The sequence below is a fragment of the Lissotriton helveticus genome, chromosome 12 (genome assembly GCF_964261635.1).
Source record: "Lissotriton helveticus chromosome 12, aLisHel1.1, whole genome shotgun sequence".
In the NCBI taxonomy this organism is placed as follows: Eukaryota; Metazoa; Chordata; class Amphibia; order Caudata; family Salamandridae; genus Lissotriton; species Lissotriton helveticus.
Window position 1 is genome coordinate 231532776 of NC_136073.1, and position 21104 is coordinate 231553879.

Genomic DNA, 21104 nt, shown 5'->3' on the forward strand with positions numbered 1-21104 from the left:
CCCTGGGTGTCTAGTTTTCAAAAATGTATAGGTTTGCTAGGTTTCCCTAGGTGCTGGCTGAGCTACGACTCAAAAACAAAAGGTAGTCTCTTTGTCCAAAGAGCTTAAGATTTCACTGGGAAATTGAGGTGCGACCACGTTGCATTTTGTGCCGTTTCCTGTCGTAGGCACAAGGCCGACCCACACAAGGGAGGTACCATTTTTTTCGGGAGACCTGGGGGCACGCTGGGTGGGTGGAAATTTGTTGATCCACGCAGATTCCAGAACTTTCCACCACAGAAATGTGAGGAAAATGTGTTTTTTTTTCAAAATCTTAGCTTTGCAAGGGATTCTGGGTAACAAAACCTGGTGGTAGGCAGTCGAGTGATCCCATCCTGAATTCCCCTGGGTGTCTACTTTTCAAAAATGTATAGGTTTGCTAGGTTTCTCTAGGTGCCGGCAGAGCTAGGGTGCAAAAACTACAGGTAGGCACTTTGCCAAAAAAGGGTCAATTTGTAACTGCAAAATTTAGGTGTGACCACGTTGCATTTTGCGCCGTTTCCTGTCGCAGGCACAAGGCCGACCCACACAAGTGAGGTACCGTTTTTATCGGGACACTTGGGGTAATTCAGATTTGTAAATCAACTGTTATTACCAATTGAGCTGTCATGCATTTCTCCCTTTGAATGAAAGACATTGTGTAAAAAAAAAATCTTTATGAAAAATGTCCAATAATTCTCATGCTAATATGAGTATTCCCAACTTTGAAAATGTGCAATTATATACTGTTTCTGAACTCTATAATTTGTACCCAATTCATAAATACATAGGTGTCTTTCATACAGATTATTCCATGTATACATTTTCCAAGACAAAGTGCACTATACCCAGTAAATGAAAAAATACCATTGCAAGTTGCTGCTCAGTTTTTGGATCTGGGTTCGTCGGGTTCTTGGTGAAACTACAAGTCCTATATATCCCCACAACCAGGAAGGTCTAACGGATGTAACGGTATATTGCTTTCCAAGAGCTGTCAAAATTAGAAAAAGCTATAGGTGAAAACGTTGAGACAAAAGGCTGTTTTTTCAACAAATTTTCAAATATTCCAATATCTAACTGTTAGTTTCTATAACGAAACCTTCATGGATTTAGACAAATGACCCCTTTCTGAATTCAGAATTTTGTCTACTTTTCGAAAATGTAAAGCTTTCCAGGATCCATTATTGCTTTCAAACTCATTTCTACCATTAACTGGAAGGAGGTGGAAAGCTCTAAAAATAGCAAAAATAGGCTATGTCCCAGAAAAATGCCAAAACTGAGTGAACAATGTTGGTTCTCTGACAAAAGACTGTCATTCCCTGAAAGCTGAGAAAATGGAGATTTCAGCCCCACAAACCCTTTTGTGATACCATTTTCAGGGAAAAATCCAGAGGCTTTCATTTGCAGCCCGTTTTTCCCATTTTTCTGAAAAAAACAAAAAAATCACTATATTTTGGTTAATTTCTGGGACCCCTCCAAGGGAATCCACAAACCCTGGGCGCCTTTGGAATCCACATGATGTTGGAAGAAAAGGACGCAAATTTGGCGCGGATACCTTATGTGGTCAAAAAGGTACAAGGGCCTAAGTGCGCACTACTCCAAAACGCCAAAAAAACCTTAGCACAGGAGGGGAAATGGCCTAGCAGCGAAGGGGTTAATTTAACCAAGAAAAAGCTTATAATGTATTTTACTGGGCTGCCCACAGGAGAGCTACTTACAGGTAGCTATAGAGCTACCAGTAGCAGTGGCGAGGCGGTGGGGCAGGGCAGGGGCTGGGCACAGAGAGGAGTCGAAAGACAACAGTATAGGGAAAATAAAATAAGGAAATAAATCTTATTCTGTCGTCTGTCGACTTTCCCGAAAGAACCACCCCCCCCACACTGCTCTTGCCTGCACCGGCCGCGACTGACCATTAGCTCACGAGCTACTTGTTAGTGAAGCCTCGTCTAACTTATTAATTGTGAAAAGATATGTGTTAAAACGAGAAGCCTTTAAGTTGGTTGTTCCCACATTGTGTTTTATCTAGATACATGTATTTTGTCACATGTAATATCACAGGTTACCATAGTAGGCAAGAGTTTTGGCATTGGCTGTTCACTCTGACAAAACGTAGTTTGTAAAACTTTTCTGCTGAGTTATACAATTCCATATCACTATCACTTGAATGTGTGAGAACTAATCCACATCACCACTTTACACACCATCCACACTAACTTGTAGAAAAAAAAAGTGACTTCATGTCCAAGCGTATTTAAAATAACTGACAGTCCAAACACATTATATTTTATAATCAGCGCGATTATTTACTCTGACATGTTTACGAATAAAAGTAAAAGAAGAGGCTGGTTTTTCTTCATACCTCCGAAGTACCCCGTCTCATGTGTGACTCCTTCTGCCAGCTCTAGCTTTTCAGTTTAGAACACTTAGCATTCTGTGACTTATAGTTACTTTGTCAGCGTTGTAAATATGAGCTCGAAAATCCTACTCTGCTAAGTGTTTTAGTCAAAAGCAAAACAAAGACTACAACATAGGTAGATTTATGACAATGGGGAAGTGGTCAAATTCAACCACAAAATATTTTGCAATCTATGCATTATTTTTACGTCACCTTAATATAATAAATGGCAATATCAGGTCCTTGTGACTAGTCCACAAACCAGTTCAACTGTGGTTTTAGTGTGATACCCGGGTTCAACTAATATCAGTGGGCCCGATTCACAGAATTAAAATCCTAAACTTACTACCATTTTGGTATTCACAGAAGGCACTTACTCATTTTGGTATTCATAGAAGGCACTTACTCATTTCGGTATTCACAGAAGTTAGGAGTCCTAACTTTAGGACTCCTAAATGCCTTCTGTGAATACCGTAAGTCTAAAAATTAGGATTATTCTCAGTATAGTAGTAGTAAAGTTAGGATTCCTAACTTTAGGACTCCTAAATGCCTTCTGTGAATACCGAAAGTCTTAAAATTAGGATTTTTCTCAATTTAGTAATAGTAAAGTTAGGACTCCTAACTTTAGGACTCCTAAATGCCTTCTGTGAATACCGAAAGTCTTAAAATTAGGATTTCTCTCAGTTTAGTAGTAGTAAAGTTAGGAGACACCTAAATGCCTTCTGTGAATACCGAAAGTCTTAAAATTAGGATTTTTCTCAATTTAGTAGGAGTAAAGTTAGGACTCCTAACTTTAGGACTCCTAAATACCGTCTGTGAATACCGAAATTCTTAACATTAGGATTTCTCTCAGGTTAGTAGTAGTAAAGTTAGGACTCCTAACTTTAGGACTCCTAAATGCTGTCTGTGAATACCGAAAGTCTTAAAATTTGGATTTTTCTCAATTTAGTAGTAGTAAAGTTAGGAGTCCTAACTTTATTACTACTAAACTGAGAAAAATCCTAATTTTAAGACTTTAGGTATTCACAGAAGGCATTTAGGAGTCCTAAAGTTAGGAGTCCTAACTTTACTACTCTGAAACTGAGAAAAATCCTAATTTTAAGACTGTTGGTATTCACAGAAGGCATTTAGGAGTCCTAAAGTTAGGACTCCTAACTTCTGTGAATACCGAAATGAGTAAGTGTCTTCTGTGAATACCAAAATGAGTAAGTGCCTTCTGTGAATACAAAAATGGTAGTTAGTTTAGGATTTTGTCTTAAGTTAGTTCTGTGAATCGGACCCAGTGTGCAGTTGATATACATTTGCATAAGAAGAAATTAGGTGGAAAGCCAGTTTTTGTTATCCATCAGTTAACAAACATGTCACTCCAAACATATCCACAAAGAGTGTCTTAGCTACTAGCCTTGATTTGTTTTTGTGAGGCTGGCGGGTATAAGCCCTTGAACCCCATTACGCATTGCAGCAGGAACCCGTGCTCCACTAAGATCATACTATACACCTGTAAGTGAGAAGTCTTCGATAACCACTTCTTTTTTACCTGTAAAATTTAGGTTTTAAAGTAAGGCTGGAACAGGGTGAACCTTTTCAGTGCTTCAGGTACAATAGGTTTTTGAATTTGATACTGTACTGTTCAGTAATGTGTTAATAATTCACAAAGGGGTTTGCTCACCCTTTGAAAAATGTTGGCCCCTGGATCTATTCTGCAGGCCAGTTACCCAAGGTCTGGAATAGCATCTCTCCCCCAGAGCACCTTGTTTTCCCTGTTCGAAACACTTGAGCTCAAAGAACAGTGTTTTCCTGGGTGAGGATTACATCACTATAAATGTTAAGGACGTTAAGTCCATACTAATGTGCATGAATAGCAAGACTACAAACTTGTCCTCTTTGGCCCACATAGATTTCTATGATAGTATCCTCTTGCGGACCAGTCCCACAATGAGAGTTTGAAGTTGTTGCTGCATTTCAAATGTCAGCAGAGCTCAGGTGTCTGTGCTGCTCTTCTTTTACAAGAGAAGTGTTTATGACAGAGCCAGAAGGATGAGGACTCTCTGCCATCGAAAGGTGCCTTTTCTCCAGTATTCCCTTTTGTAGTCGAGGCTGCAGAAGTAAAGAAGCTTTAAGTCTCATCCAAACCTAAGATTCATCATTCAGAAAGATTCCACCAGAGGTAGCAGAGAAGTAGTCTTCTATTTTAAGGGGATCCACCTTCTGAAAGACAAAATTCTTGTCAAGGGATGGATGGTGGTTTTGGACTTGAAGCAGTCTTACTTCCCATTGCCTGCACAGTTTTGCAAGCTCCAAAGGGCAGCTATTTATAGGAGTTTCACCCTTCCCTCTTTGGCTTATCCTTAGTCACATAGTATTCCACCAATCGTATTCCTACTCTAGTAGACCATCCTCTGCCAAATCTATATGCATGATACCCTCCTGTTTGCCCAGGTACCCACTCACTTCACTAACAACTTCAGAAGGCTGTGACTCACTTTCATTGCCTAGGGTTTCTGATGAATTTTGATGTCATCTTGCACCTCCTCTCAACTGATGGACTTAGTCAGGTCTGTCTTAGACACTAACCTGGGTCACCTCATGCTTACGGGCAAAAAGCTACATTGTGTGAAGAAGGAATTCCAGAAGACAGTGGTTTGGAAATTGCTTTCCATCTGGGACCTGATTCAAGTGATAGGCTTCCTCCAATCAGCATCCAAATCTGCCTCCTATCCTACACGGCCCCCTCAAAATTTGAAAATTCTTTAGTTGACGGTAGAGTTACAGCTATTCTGCTTTGATTTCTCTAGATGAAGATTCCTCAAAGGAACCATGTTGGTGGTACAGCAACATGGCAGTATTGCATGGCAAGGCAATTTCTGGCTCTCATCCGGATACGATTCCGGAATTTGGTGCAATGTGTTTGGGCTGGGGCACCAGCCTTCAAAGTTGTGCAAATTGAGGAGTTTGGTCCCCCATGGAGTCTACCCCTCAAATCAATTGTTCAGAAATTTAGACCATGGCATTTGCCAAGAAGAGCTTCGCCATTCTCCTCCAGATGGACAAAATCTCAGTCATCTATTAGACCAACAGATTGTAGAGGACCAGATCAAAGACCAAAACTGCTAAAATTACAAATGAATGGGCACCATGGTCCGGGAGTCTTTATTCCAGATAGGAGCCAGTTTTAAGTCTACACCTTATCTTCAGGTTATGGCCCAACTTATCTGTTATCTATCTTGTCTGGTTTTAGTAACCACCTTTGGGCATTCTTAGGCCTAGTGCTCTTCGGCAACGGGTACTCCTTGCTTGTTGCCTTGTTCTCACGGCACCATTTTGCAGGATCACTGAAAAAAGCCTCATACATTAGAGTGAAATATCACATTTCCCTCCTTGCCTGGCTTGCCTAAAGATTGAATGCTGATTCCCTGGGCTTTCATCCCAGACTTTTAAACTCGCTTTTGATTCACGGGCACCTGGTACAAAGAGAGCCTATCAACCAGCCTGGTCAACCTGAGTGGTGTTAGAATGTAGCTGGGCTAATGTCTAACGGATGTATGACGTTACAACGCATACTTTTACAACGCATACCTTTACAACGCATTTTTACAACGCAACATCCATTACAACGCATTCCATTACAACGATGCCATTACAACGAATTTTTAAAAACTACCTTTACAACGCATACTACCTTTACAACGAATACCATTACAACGCATAACATTATATTGCATGTATGGTAAGTATTGGATAGTGTAGGGGAAAAATTACTATTCTAACTCCAGGGGGGTGCAACAGTAGGGTAAGTGTTGAATAGTGTAGGGGTAAAAATTACTATTCTAACTCCAGGGGGTGCAACACTAGGGTAAGTGTTGGATAGTGTAGGCGTAAAAATTACTATTCTAACTCCAGGGGGTGCAACAGTAGGGTAAGTGTTGGATAGTGTAAGGGTACTATGCGTTGTGATGGTATGCGTTGTAATGATATGCGTTGTAATGAATGCGTTGTAATGACATGCGTTGTAGTGGTATACGTTGTAGTGTCATGCGTTGTAATGGTTGCGTTGTAATGGCATGCAATGTAATGGATGCTGCGTTGTAAAAGTTTTGTTGTAATGGTAGTGCGTTGTAAAAGTTGCGTTGTAAAGGTTGGTTCCCATGTCTAACAGTGTAGCCTGCAGAATGACCCCCCTCCCCTAGCTTTTTTGGGCTCAATAATGTATTAACTGATCGTCCTCATCTTGGAGTAAGGAGGAGTTTTATATTATCAGACAGAGTTGACTAAATTATGTGGCAAGCAAAGGCAATTGATGTGATCTAGTGTAGCATATTTTGTGATAGAATTACTTGAAAATTTTGCTATTTTATCACACTTTAACACTGCCTGGGCAAATGGTTAACCTCTCTAATACAAGTTTACCAAACAAATAAAGTAACATGCTAGTGAGAAATGACCAACATGGATCACCACGGTTTTAGTAACTTCAGATCTGTTTGTACTGGAATTGATTTTGTTTAAATCTGTATATTATGCAAAAGAAAAAGGATCATTTGGCAAATGCGGCAAATCCACACCAATGCTGAAAACGCTGCAGAATTGCATAATTTCAGTGGCCCTGGCAATACCTCACTGATGAGGCCGAACAAAGCTAAAGCCAGACTGGAGTTGCTTAGTTACCTGCTGAAGGGACATGCACTTTTCCCATGAAGACAAGCGTCAGTGCTGATTTGCATAAAGCGGACATCAATCTAGAGTGGCACAGCAGGTCAAACAGTGGTACATAGAGCGTTTGCCAGTGTTTCAGCATCGCTCTCATTTATTTGTTGTGTTTGATGCAAGCTGAATGCAACGGTATTTATGGTATTGGTCTGAGTCAGGCAGCTCCGCAGAAAAGAGCTATAAAAAATAAATATGTCTCTGCTGTATTTTCATTTTTCCGGTAATTTCACTGGGTACACTTGATGCTGGGTGACTCTGAGCGTCCGATGGAACACACGCTATTCATTTCTCAGTCAGAACATTTTAAGTGAGGCTTAGTCAAGTTTACAGGATTTCGCCAGGGTGTGAATCTGTGTAAACCAGCAGCAGCTAATCAGGCAAAGGCAATGATTTACTGTTGGAGGGAAATCTGTACAAGGCACTCTCTGCAGACAGATCAAAACAAGTAAAGCGTGAGAAGCACACAATATGCTGCAAGAACATTTCAAAAGGAAAATAAATATAATTTAGAAGAGGATCAAAGTTAATACAATCCAAAAGCAAAGAGGCAGAAGCACGGACGATGTCATGGCTATGAAATAAACAAACAGGTGTTGTCCCCGACAGTGGAATAAAACATCCCCATTAATACAAGATGCACCTACTGGTACTACAGATCCAGGAAGTGCTTTCTACTCGCCTCAAGGACAAAAAAAGTACATTTTAAAGGATAAAGTCCAACTTAAATGAGCCACTCGCTGAATGACGTCACAAAAGAGAGAAGAGCAGGTCCCGGAACCAGCTCCCATTGCTGCCCGGAGTACCATGTCTTCAGGTCGCCACCCACTGACCCTTTAGGCCCTTCTGCCTTGTCTGCATCGTTTTCCACCACTTTTGCCTCACTTACTGCAGCTTTCTGCTTCTTTTTCTACTGCTTTCTGCTTTGTTTTCTGTTGTCTTTTGCCTCTTTTCTACTGATTTCTGCCCAATTCTCGGCTGCTTTCTGCCTCTTTCTATACTGCTTGCTGCTCCGTTTCGTGTTGCCTTTTGCCTCTTTTCTACTAATTTCTGCATGTTTCGCTTTTGCTTTCTGCCGCTTTCTCCACTGCTTTCTGCTTCATTTCCTATTGCCTTTTGCCTCTTTTCTACTGATTTCTGCCCAATTCTCGGTTGCTTTCTGTCTCTTTCTCCACTGCTTGCTACTCCATTTTCTGTTGCCTTTTGCCTCTTTTCTACTGATTTCTGCCCGCTTTTCTGTTGCTTTTACCTCTTTCCCACTGATCTGCCTGTTTTCTGTTGCTTTCTTGCCTCTTTTACTACTGATTTCTGCGAATTTTTCTGTTGCTTTCTGCCTCTTTTCCACTGAATCTGCCCGTTTTCTGTTGCTTTTTTGGCTGTATTTCTACTGGTTATGCTTGTTTTCTGTTCATCTTGCCTCGCTTTTCACGCTTGTTTTCTGCTGCCTCTCTGTGGTGCAGCTTCCCGCAAGCCCCACCCACCACCCCTCCCTCCTCCCAGGAACTACTTATTTGAAGCTACAGTGCAGCCGTGTGCAGCGGCCACACGCAGCAGACGTGCGCAGCAGGCACACCAAAGGCAAGCCGGTCTGTGCCCATCCGCTTGTGGACCACGAGGACCAACACCAGAAACTCTTGTTCTCCCGCCCACCGCATATACACCGCCACCGAGCTTCGAGCTCTGAACCCCAGACCATGCAACAAAACTCTGCCACACTACTCCACGATCAATGGCAGGACCTTTCACCTGCCTGCACTGTTTCTTCTCCTGCGACATAAGAGCATCCGTATGCAGGACAACCACCACCATGCCAACCAGGACTGCTTCAGAGAAACTCAACTGCCTCCTCCTTAACACATGATCTCTCTGCAGGCACCCCATCGAAATCTGGGACATCATCAGAGCCCTCACTCCATATGCCATCTTTCTCACCGAAACCTGGCTCACCCCCGCATTCGCTCCTGACATCATCTCACCAACAACCGACGGCTGCAAGATAGCACATTGGGACTGCATGAACATACCTGGAGGTGAGATTGCCATCATCCACAAAGAAAATATCCACTGCAATACTTTGCAGATGACACCACCCAAATGATGAAACACCTTAATTTCAAATGGTCGGCAAATCTACCATCAAAGAACTCTCACTTACAGACTTACAGACCCAACTTCTGCAACGCAATTCTTGACTTCATCGTCTCACTTGCCATTTACCCCAAGGGCTACATCTTCCTTGGAGACCTCAACAATACCAACAACGCCAACCTTCTTGAAAGCATGAATAACATCAGCCTCCCCCAACTAGTCACCAGCCCCACACACTACACAGGACACATGCTGGACTCCATCTTTACGGCCACTGACAGAGTCAAGTACAGTCATGTCACCAAACTCACCTGGACAGACCATGCTATCGTCCCCTTCGTTTTCACTAGACCCCTGCACCACTCCCGAGACACCCAGCACACCCCACCACACCTGGAGCAAATTGTCAGACAGCTAGTGGACCAACGCTGTCAACACCTCCATCAAGCACAGCAAACACAAAAGATCCACCATAGAGGCCAGATGGTACACCATGGAGCTGAGAATCCCGAAATTCATCTGTAAGGAAATACTAAGAAATCGCGTACCAGCAAGGAATCCGCAGACAGAGCCACCTCAAGACAACTCTAAACCACTACTACCGGCTCCTGAAAGAGACGAAAAAGAATGCCCTGGCGGACCGCATCAAACCCAGCTCCAAACACAGCAAAGAACTCTTCAGCATCGTCAGAGAGTTCTCCAACTCCTCAGCAACAGCAAACATCATCACCCCTTCCCAGGAACTTTGTGACACCCGGGTAGACTTCTTCCATGAAAAGATCTCTACCATCTACAAGAACTTTGAACCACACCAAACCCCTGATTACCTATTTAACCACCTCACTCCCACTGAAGCAAGACCCAACTGCATGTTAACCACCTGGAACCAGCTGACGACAGAACACCACAGCAATCTTAAACTTTGCCACTCAGAAGCCCCCATTGACCCCTGCCCTCACTATATTTTTAGCCTCATGAGCAAGAAGATTAGCAGCAAGTTCACCACCCTTCTCAATGGTCCTATTACCATGTCCACCTTCCCTGTTGAATGGAAACATGTTGAACAAAAACATTCTCAAGAAACCATCCACCGACCCCAGAAAACTAATAAAAAACTACAATCCCATCTCCCCACTTCCCTTCGTCACTAAAGAACTTGAAAAAGCCATCAACCGCCTACCTGTAGAACAACCATCTTCTGGACACATCCCAATCCGGATTCCGCCCCAACCACAGCACCAAAACCGCCCTAATCGATGCCACTGATGGCATCAGAATCCGACCTGTTGGGGAGAAATGGCAGCCCTGATCCTCCTCAACCTCTTGGCAGCATTTGACACTGTATCCCACCACACTCTGATCAAAAGACTACATCACACCAGAATCCAAGGAGACGCCCTCAAGTGGATTGCCTCCTTCCTCACCGGAAGAATCCAGAGAGTCCGGCTACCACCGTTCACCTAGCAACCCAAGGACATCGTCTGCAGCATTTCTCAAGGTTTGTCCCTCAGCCCCACTCTGTTCAACACCTACAGGACCCCCCCGGTCAACATTGTCAGTACCCATGCATTAGACCTCATATCCTATGAGACAACACCCAGCTAATGCTATCGCTCTCAGAAGACCCCACCACCACAAGAGCCAACCTCTGCAGGTGTATGACAAGCATCACCGATTGCATGAAAAATAACTGCATAAAACTCAACACAGACAACGGAAGTGCTGATCTTCTGCAACAACACCGCCCGTCAGAGCTTGTTGGCGGTGTACATGCGGTGGGGGAAAAAACAGAGTTCCTGGTGGCCCTTGGAACTGGGACCCTCACCCAAACCCACATCCACAGACCATGCTTGCAATCTCTGCATCATCCTGGTCAGCAAACACACCATGAAAACCCAGATCAATACAGTTCTTCCACCTGCTTCCTCACTCTTCTCATTCTCCAGAAAATATTCAAATGGATCCCCATCAACACCAGATGCACTGTCACTCAAGCGCTAATCACCACCCGCCTGGACAATGGCAATGTTCTCTATACAGGAATAGCCACTCACCTCCTGAAGAGACTGCAAAGCATACAGAACCCCACAGACAGAACTCATCCTCGACCTCTTCAAATGGACCCACAACACGCCTCACCTCAATAACTCCACTGACCCTCCATACAGAAGAGATGTCAATTCAAGATACTGATCCACGCTTACCAGGCACCTGTGCCCCACCTCACTCTCCCTCACTTACACCTCCTGTATCAGCCAAAGTTACAGTGAAGGATGTTCCTTCTCCTACCTCGTGGCTACAACCAGGAACGACATCCCCCTGCACCTTCGGGCCTCCCCTCACTCCTACAATTACGGAAGGATGCAAGATCAGGCTGTTCATATGAACTCATCAAAGCAGCGCAACCCTTAGCACCTGTATTCCCTCACAGGTGATCAGCCATGCTCTATAAATCTGGATTGTTTGATTGATTGAAAAGGCCTCATAACCCAACCAGGCATCATCAACTAGCCTTTCTGAAATCTTTAGTGCTGGTGCACAGTTGAAAAGCCTGATTTGTTTGTAACCTTTACCAAGATGGACCCTTTAATTAAGACAAGATAACGAAGAAAACCCAGAAAGAAGAATGTGAGGAATTTTTGCATGGAAGCTATCGAGTCCTCACTCTCAATATGTTTCCTTCTCTCATTGTCCTTGTTGAGTTCTGCATTATCCCTAATATTGTTTTCAAACCCACCACTTTCATTTATAAGCCAGACCTATAGGCTTTGCCACTGCTTCTAGTTATTTAACCTCAGAGGTTATGTCCTTACATTTAGTCGGAGACAAAAAACATAACCTTCCAATTACAATAACATTTTAAAATTGAACTTGTTTTGTTTCAGTAGGATCTAGTTCTCATTGCTTTAGTCAAGATATTTGTGGAAGTTTTTAATGCCAGAAAATGTCATTGATACTTTCTAAAGTAAAAGTGAGGGAATCAAAGGCTCACAAACACTGCAGTATGTTAAAAATACCAAACCTCACACATCGCCTGTGCAAACTTTTTCTTATGCCAGCATAATAATGAGTTATGCCCAAATTTCGTTCAATGGGAAATGTAGGATTTTTTGCCTTTCACATACCATGAAATTTCCTCTACTCATTATATATGTGTGTATATTTATTAATATATGCAAACACACACACAAATATGTACATTTATGTGCATGAATCTATATATTTATATTTATACATTTTGTAAATGTTGGTTAATGTTTATATATACATATGGAAATAATGAATCTATTATTTTAAAATGTATTAAAGATATCTTTGTTCCCCCCTCCTTCAGACTTCTCCACAAAGGGACTGGCACTCGAAAAGCTTGTGGTAAAATATTTAATAGTGCAGAGCTGAGAAATATAAAAGTCGATGAGTTTCGGCTACATCTATCTCTGATCATGATTGATATATATCAAGAGAGAGAGAGAGAGAGAAAGAGAGAGAAAGACTTTTTTTGTTTTAAGTCAAAATACTTTCAATTATTGTTCATTATTTTCTACGGGTGTTATTTTAATTCCCTGGTTTCATGAGTTTATATGGGAGTGCATTGTAGTTCCTGAGAGTGCCATAGATGGTACTTGACTTACTCCAAGGGTGGACTGGAGTAAACTTATCACTGTTGTGTCACCTTTAGGGCTGTAGCAACTTTAGAAGTTTAGTTTGTAACTAGCAATGGACTTTTGTGGGTGAGTGTTTGTAGTAGCCTGTTACTATCTAAATCCTTCCTTATGTTTCACCGCAACCCTCCCATTTGGTAGTGTGCATTTCCCATTTCCCAGCGGTTCCCTTTGTCCCTCCCACAGTTACCAATATAATGTAGATCGATGAGTGCAAACATCTACACCACTGTGGCAGAGATCTCACTCTGCCTCTGACAAAAGTATGGCTCTAGTTCTTTCCTAGGGCATTTTGCAATCTTCTGTGTTTCTTAGTGGAGTAGCGATTTTCCCATACAGTTCTGTGGCAGTAAATCTTTGGTCCTACTCTCAATTGTTTCAGCCAATATATTACTAGAGAAGCTGAAACCTGCCACTCAATATAGCTGCCCAAGCTGTCCTAACCACAGAATGGAGAGAGGGGGATAAATGAACTTCCCAATATTCAGGTCATGAAGGAATTTACTGAAAGGATTTGAAAGAGACTCCCCTCAAGCAGGTTAACTCTAATTTGGCCAGCTTGCCAGGATTTTCTGCCATTGCCTCAAATACATTCCTACCCTCCATTAAAGGCTGTTGCACAGTAAATGTGGTTCTGAAGAGAGAACATGCAGTCTCCACCTAATTTAGCGACTATATGGCAGGATCTGCACAGTGGCTGCCTCATTTGGGGCACGCGTGGCCCCTAGAAGCAATGTCTGGTTGCAGCTCTGGGAAATAGAAGCCCCCTTAAAAGGCTGTCATCATTCATCTGTCAATCCTTATTCCATAGTTGCCGGGGCCCAGTAAGATGATGTGCTAAAAAATATTTTGAGTTCTTTGCAACATTCTGCAACTAGTCTTCAATAATTGGATATTTTCTACTGCAATGTCAGCTCACATAGGGGTCTTGTGAAGGGGGTCCTGCACACAGGGAGGCTTCACCAATGTACTGGCTACTACTGGGATTATCTCACAATAAAAAGGTGTGCAAATATTTCCAAAGGTGCAAGATTGGTTAGTTTGTGCTCTATGTGTGCATATATATATATATTCCAACACTCCCCCTCAAGGGATTAACGAGTCGCAACACAAACTTGCCTCCATCAATTTATTGCGTGCAGAGCAACGGGACACGGCATCATTACCAACATGTTTCGTTTCGGCTTGAAACTTCTTCCAAGGTGTGCCTGCCCCAAATCCGCCGTTAGTTTGCCACAGGTAAAGTTTTCAATGTCTTTTTATCTTCCGATGGTCCCGCCCATTTTGGAATCACTTCCTTTTTAGTTTGTTGCATTATGGGACCTGTGGTTTGCCAGCGACTGATCTAATTTTAACCCTCCAGTGGGTGGTGCATATTTGTCCCGTTGTGGTTACAAACCCTTTCGCCATCTGCTACGGTATTGTTTTGCAAGTTCCCTCGCTGTCAGCCAACTTTCAGGACTGACAGAGGGCCAAATACCGGAGTCCAGTCCCCAGGAGCACCGCAATCCCTACAGTCCGTGTAGCGGTTCCAACATATATGTTTCAGGTGCGGGGCTGCCTGGCGCTTCGTTTGGCTGTGCGTTACTCCTCGGCAGAACCAAGCCGACATATATTCCAACACTCCCCCTCAAGGGATTAACGAGTCGCAACACAAACTTGCCTCCATCAATTTATTGCGTGCAGAGCAACGGGACACGGCATCATTACCAAAATGTTTAGTTTCGGCTTGAAACTTCTTCCAAGGTGTGCCTGCCCCAAATCCGCCGTTAGTTTGCCACAGGTAAAGTTTTCAATGTCTTTTTATCTTCCGATGGTCCCGCCCATTTTGGAATCACTTCCTTTTTAGTTTGTTGCATTATGGGACCTGTGGTTTGCCAGCAACTGATCTAATTTTAACCCTCCAGTGGGTGGTGCATATTTGTCCCGTTGTGGTTACAAACCCTTTTGCCATCTGCTATGGTATTGTTTTGCAAGTTCCCTTGCTGTCAGCCAACTTTCAGGACTGACAGAGGGCCAAATACCGGAGTCCAGTCCCCGGGAGCACCGCAATCCCTTCAGTCCGTGTAGCGGTTCCAACATATATGGTTCAGGAGCGGGGCTGCCTGGCGCTTCGTTTGGATGTGCGTTACTCCTCGGCAGAACCAAGCCGACATATATTCCAACACTCCCCCTCAAGGGATTAACGAGTCGCAGCACAAACTTGCCTCCATCAATTTATTGCGTGCAGAGCAACGGGACACGGCATCATTACCAACATGTTTCGTTTCGGCTTGAAACTTCTTCCAAGGTGTGCCTGCCCCAAATCCGCCGTTAGTTTGCCACAGGTAAAGTTTTCAATGTCTTTTTATCTTCCGATGGTCCCGCCCATTTTGGAATCACTTCCTTTTTAGTTTGTTGCATTATGGGACCTGTGGTTTGCCAGCGACTGATCTAATTTTAACCCTCCAGTGGGTGGTGCATATTTGTCCCGTTGTGGTTACAAACCCTTTTGCCATCTGCTACGGTATTGTTTTGCAAGTTCCCTCGCTGTCAGCCAACTTTCAGGACTGACAGAGGGCCAAATACCGGAGTCCAGTCCCCCGGAGCACCGCAATCCCTTCAGTCCGTGTAGCGGTTCCAACATATATGGTTCAGGTGCGGGGCTGCCTGGCGCTTCGTTTGGCTGTGCGTTACTCCTCGGCAGAACCAAGCGACATATATTCCAACACTCCCCCTCAAGGGATTGACGAGTCGCAACACAAACTTGCCTCCATCAATTTATATGTATTATGTATGTGATAATCACATAGTGCAAACTGAGCCAAAAGACAGCCATACCCTGTTAATGCCAAAAGCAAGCATACAGCCAATGAGTGGTAGAAGTGATAGTTGGGTTTTGGGAGCAGAAGTAAACTGTTACTGCATTGTGATGGTGTGTTCTTTTAAGAGGTATGCCCATCGTTCCTCAAGGCAAAAGAACACACTCACAAAATCTACAGAATTCTTCAGTCCTTCATAGTTGTGATAATCTGATGAAGTCTACCCTCTATCCCTCCTGGGATCATATCCTCAAAATTCCCAATATTTGACAGATGTCATTTAAGCAATATTTCCACCGGAAGACCTTCAGCCTTCAGGTTCTGCTTATTGCCAGGCATCCTATAGTTATATTGACAGTCTGAGTCAGTGTCTTGTACGTCCTGCTGGACCCAGAGAGGAAAAGAGGGCAGAGGACTTGTGCTCACATCACACTCTGACCTTCAGCCTGTAGGAGATCAAGAGGTAGATACTGCAGTAACATTTCAAAGTGTGAGTAAGTTCCTATGGGGAGAGGGCCCCAAGTATGACTCACTTCCTTAAGAGTATAAGCATGACCATGAAACTCTTTAAGGTACAACCTGCTTCAATACACTATACAGTTGAGGTTGGATGGTCTTGCTGAAGTCAGGAGTGGCCGGTATGCTGAAGGTGCGGGGGTGGGCGGGCGAGTGGAAGGGGAAGGGAAGGGGCACTAGGGGTCTCGAGGGGGGGATAAAAAAATAAAACACCTTACCTGCAGCCATCCTGCTGCGCTCTTCTGCTCCTCTTCACCTCTTACGGAAGGCACAGGTTCCCAGAAAGCCCCACAGCCGACCCTGAAGCTGCTTCCGCGCATGAGAGCTGCTTCAGGATTGGCCTGAACGCCCTTGATTTGTGTTCCAGGACAGACTGTGAGTCTGTGCCTGCTCTGTCCAACCCAATTGAGTTGCTGGGGTAGAGAGAGCTTTCACTGTACATGACGGTTTGGCCGGCCTGAGACAGCCATCATGTGCAGTGATGCTAGTGCATTACCACTTCCCTCAGTGCCTGTCACCACCAGACCCCTCCCCCAAGACTTGTCAGGAAAGGAAAATAAAACGAGTGTTGTTTTCGTTTTCCTTTACTGCTGTTTGTTGGGGAGGACGCTCCACCACCATTGCGGAGGAGCCGCCACTGACTGAAGTGCCTGTGAGGGTACAACTTTGCAAATCCTGTTTTGTGTGCAACTAGAGAGCAATTAATTACTTTGTCCATAAGTCATAACAGAGAGCACCTCCCTACAGGAAGGACTCCTTGGTACGTATGTGCGTCATCTAATAGCTAGCGTGAGCTGCCCTCAAATTCAAGCTATTTGAGATCACCTGCACGTCTCAGACAAGTCCAGAGTGTCTAGGATTCATCAGCACATGCAGATCCTGGGGTCCTATAACTTTTGCCAAGTGTTGCAACCCTTATGATCCTTTACATATCTAAACCTGTGCGGAACCTGACCAAAACTTTCCCTGAGACTTGCATTATCCCCATTGGAAACAATTGCCTGGACATCTGCTAGTTGTACATTGATTTTACATTGATCCTATAGTTTCATTGGGCGGAACTGATGCATAGATACTCCCATGGAAAAAGGCTGTCAAATGAATCTCGTTTGTTACAAGTGGATGCAACGTGTGCTGTAGTCGAATGCAGTCTCTCCTTTGGGGAACAGGATGTTCAACAATGTATTTCTGTTTCGGTTTCAACATGTTATCTCTATATCGGTTGGAGTAGCCGCTCCTTCAATTAGCTAACTTTAGTAATACAATGTTGCCTAGATTGCCTCAGGCATTTAAATGTTTATCTGTTAGTGAATTAAACATTTTAATATATTTTGAAAGTATCCTCGTTTCTTTCAAAGAACAGCAGTGTATAGCAATCAATGTTAAAACGTTCTCAAATAGTTGTAAACTTTGTGAAATAGGTATACATTTGTAAACAGTTTGTCTGAATTGGAGGTTTTCACCAACATGCCCTATGGATCCAGCTTGCTCATGGATTTCATTTGACTTTCATAAACTATTTATTTACTTTATAAATAAGTTGTGCCTGCTATCTTAGTCCCTATCAGCTTGTGGCTATGCCAGGGACAGTTTCACCCCCATATTCCCCCTCCAGCCTCTGGTGATTTCGGCGTTTGGCTGCTCAACCCCACTTACATCAGCTCTAAAAAGACATTTTGCTACATTTCAAGAAAGGGCCACAGCCCCATCACTGCAGGTCTCAGAAACCCAGCTATCTTTTGTCTAATCTTTAAATGCATTTGCCAGTGTTGGTGTAAGAGTGACCTACTTCCTCCATGATTCCTTGCTCAGGCTTAGCAGTGGTCGCAGGAAGTGCCACATCTCTGACACTGAAGCCCTTTGCATTTTGGATCTCAAGGTGAGAAACAAGTGAATAGCTTGGTCAGGCGACACCTTTCTACATGTTGTTCTCATGACCCCAGCTAGGAACGTGCTTGTGTGCTTTCTCCGAATTGGGAGCATGTGACCAGTACTTGAAATGTGTGTATGTTAGGCTGTGAGTCTTGCCTGCACTTTCCAAACTTGTGGCCACCGCTCATTTCAGCAGGAACCTGCTGCATGATGGACTCTGATGCATACACCAGACCTGCTAACTCACCCAGTATCGCTGTATGTCACATGATATAGGCTGCCTTTATATGATCACTTGGTGGGGTGTCAGGAAAGATAAGCTAGAAACCAATGCACAGAGTGGATTTCCAGCTCGTCTTTCGAGGCTCTGAACAGCTGATACCCATTAAGTGGTATGAAAACACCCCAGAACATCAATATCAGCCTCAACAAGTTTTTTTTACTGTTTTGTCGTGGGGAGGAGGGGGGGAAAGTGCCTGTTAGGAACTTCTTAGCGAGAGCCATGTCTGAACTGGGGTGGCGTCGTGAGCAAAATAACGATGGATTAAACCCAGATCCGTGACTGGGGGTGAATGTTTTGCCATTGTGCAACATTCCGTCCATCATCTTGTGTGTTTTGCTGTTAGGAACTTCTTGGCACAAGGACTTGCCCCTTCAAGATCCCATCCCCTCCTCACAAAGTGAAATTTATTTTTTAGTTGGCATGTCTGCATAGACTATGCACTTTAATTTTGCTAATAAACTCTTTCAGACTTCAAGTGGCTCATTGTGACATTTCTTTGACACCCCCAAGACACAACTAAATCCTTGCCCTTGACCTTGAACAGTGCTCTGTTACTTTTGACCTTGAACAGTGCTCTGCTGCCTTTTTACTAAATTCACTGTACACAAACACCACACACACAGAAATGTACAACAGGATTTAACTATAGGACAGAATCCACAGTTAACATTGCAAAATGGTTTGAAAAATGTATGCCAGAAAAAAGACACTGATGCCCTCAACCATACAATATTTATCAACATAATCACAAAGTGCACAACAGAGGAGCACCCAAAGACCCCTGGGTATTAGGCTGTAAGTAGTAAATTACAAGATATACAGAGTTAAAAATATTGAAGACAACTTCTGTTTGATAGAGATCCATAGGCTATAAAAATGTAGAGTCCAGACTCTTGTTCATCCAAATGATGGGAGCGGTTTGGTTATCGATGGGGAGTGTCAGGAATTTGCAGGACAAAGTCATCCTTTCGAGCTGTTAGCACATCACAGGCTTGTCAGAAAAGTCCATGCAAGCAAGATAAAATGTTTCCACCCTGTTTTTGTTGTTTAAAGGTGCATTCTGGGAGCTGAAGTCTTTCCTTGTTTCAACTAAAGGAATCAAACTAACATGCCTATTGATAACGATTAGTAAGAGAAAAGCACTTGTCTGGAAATGTGGTTTGCTGATGACATGAAATGTTCTTGTGATTCCACTCTTGTGCTCTTTTCAAAACTCGTTGCCAGCAGATAAAGGGATAACACAAAGGCTCAGAAGCCTCAGGGCTGTGCTTGAAAACTGTGATTATCAGAGGGAGCGGAAGAGGACGACTTTGTTCGCCTGTTGATAGTCAACAACTGTAGCACACCCTGACTCAGAAAGGAGGTTCAGTGCCATCACAGTAAGTATGAACAACTCAACATGGAGCCACTGGCCAAGGAAAAGCCCAGTTTGGAAGCCAGACTTGCCTTCATAACTACAAGAAAATCTCCAACCCTTAACATTAATTAAAAAAAAAATCTTCCATTGCACAATGAGACGCTTTTTCCATCAGAATCTCTTGGCTCACAACATGGGTCTGCTTCAGTCAACAAAGTGTATTTTCCATAGCCCAACAGCAATGCTATGTGACATCTCTAATTAGTTTCTAAGAGTATGACCGATAGCTCGTGGGCGGAAAGCAGAGTGGCTGGCAGAATGTCCCTCGCTATCCAATGGTCAGAAAAGCTTGAGAGATGGCTGTGGGGTACTTCTGCAATGTCCTGTAGCAATACGTCAGCATCTGAAGGCCTGGTGACACATCCTGTTTAAGTACCAGCATGAACTGTGCCCAGGATTCCTTGTGAAAACATGGACAGCAAAAACATCTTTTGCAAAAAGCTATCTTCAAACTATATACACAATGCAAAGTATAAAACATGTAAACACATTAATAAAAATATCATTCTACTATATAAAAATATAGACCTTTAGGATCTGAAGGCAATTTCGACTTGTAATTCATTACCATGTACAGCCAAATTTACTTCTGGCATATTTCAGGAATGATTTGATGTACTCTTCTAACTCCAGGGGAAACAGCCATTATAATGTGGTCATAATCACACATGACCGTTACCACAGAGTAATTTCCACGCATATACCTTCAACACACATGCTTTTAGCACAAGTATGCCTTTACAACGATTTTCGTTGTAAAGCCATGAATGATAAAGGCATATGCATGGTAATGGTTTTGTGGTTTAACCCCCAGATTCATCAATATCCCGATTTGCGAGTCCTTAATAGCGATTATTAAGGAATCGCTATTAAGGACTCGCAAAAGGGGATTCATGTAGAAATCGCACAATTAAATGCGATTTCTACAGCTTCCTTATTTGCGATTCGCTAATTGCTAAGCTAATCGCAAATAAGGAATAACTCCCCATTCATTCCTATGGGCCAAAGGCCCATAGGAATGAATTGGGAGTCATTCCTTATTTGCGATTAGCAATTAGCAAATCGCAAATAAGGAAGCGATTTCAAGGGTGCCAGGGTGTCCAAAGGACACCCTGTAGCACTCCTGAAATGCCAATGTACACAGGTGTTGCGCACACACATGTCCAAAGGACATGTGTGTGTGTAACATGCAACTTAGAAAAATGCACTAAAGTGCATTTTTCTAAGTTTTCGCTATTTACCACGAAGTTATACTTTGTGGTAAATAGCGGCCCCATATTGAGAATTCGCAATTTTAAAAAGGTTCATGAATAGCATTTAAGGAATCTCTAATTGAGATTCCTTAAAT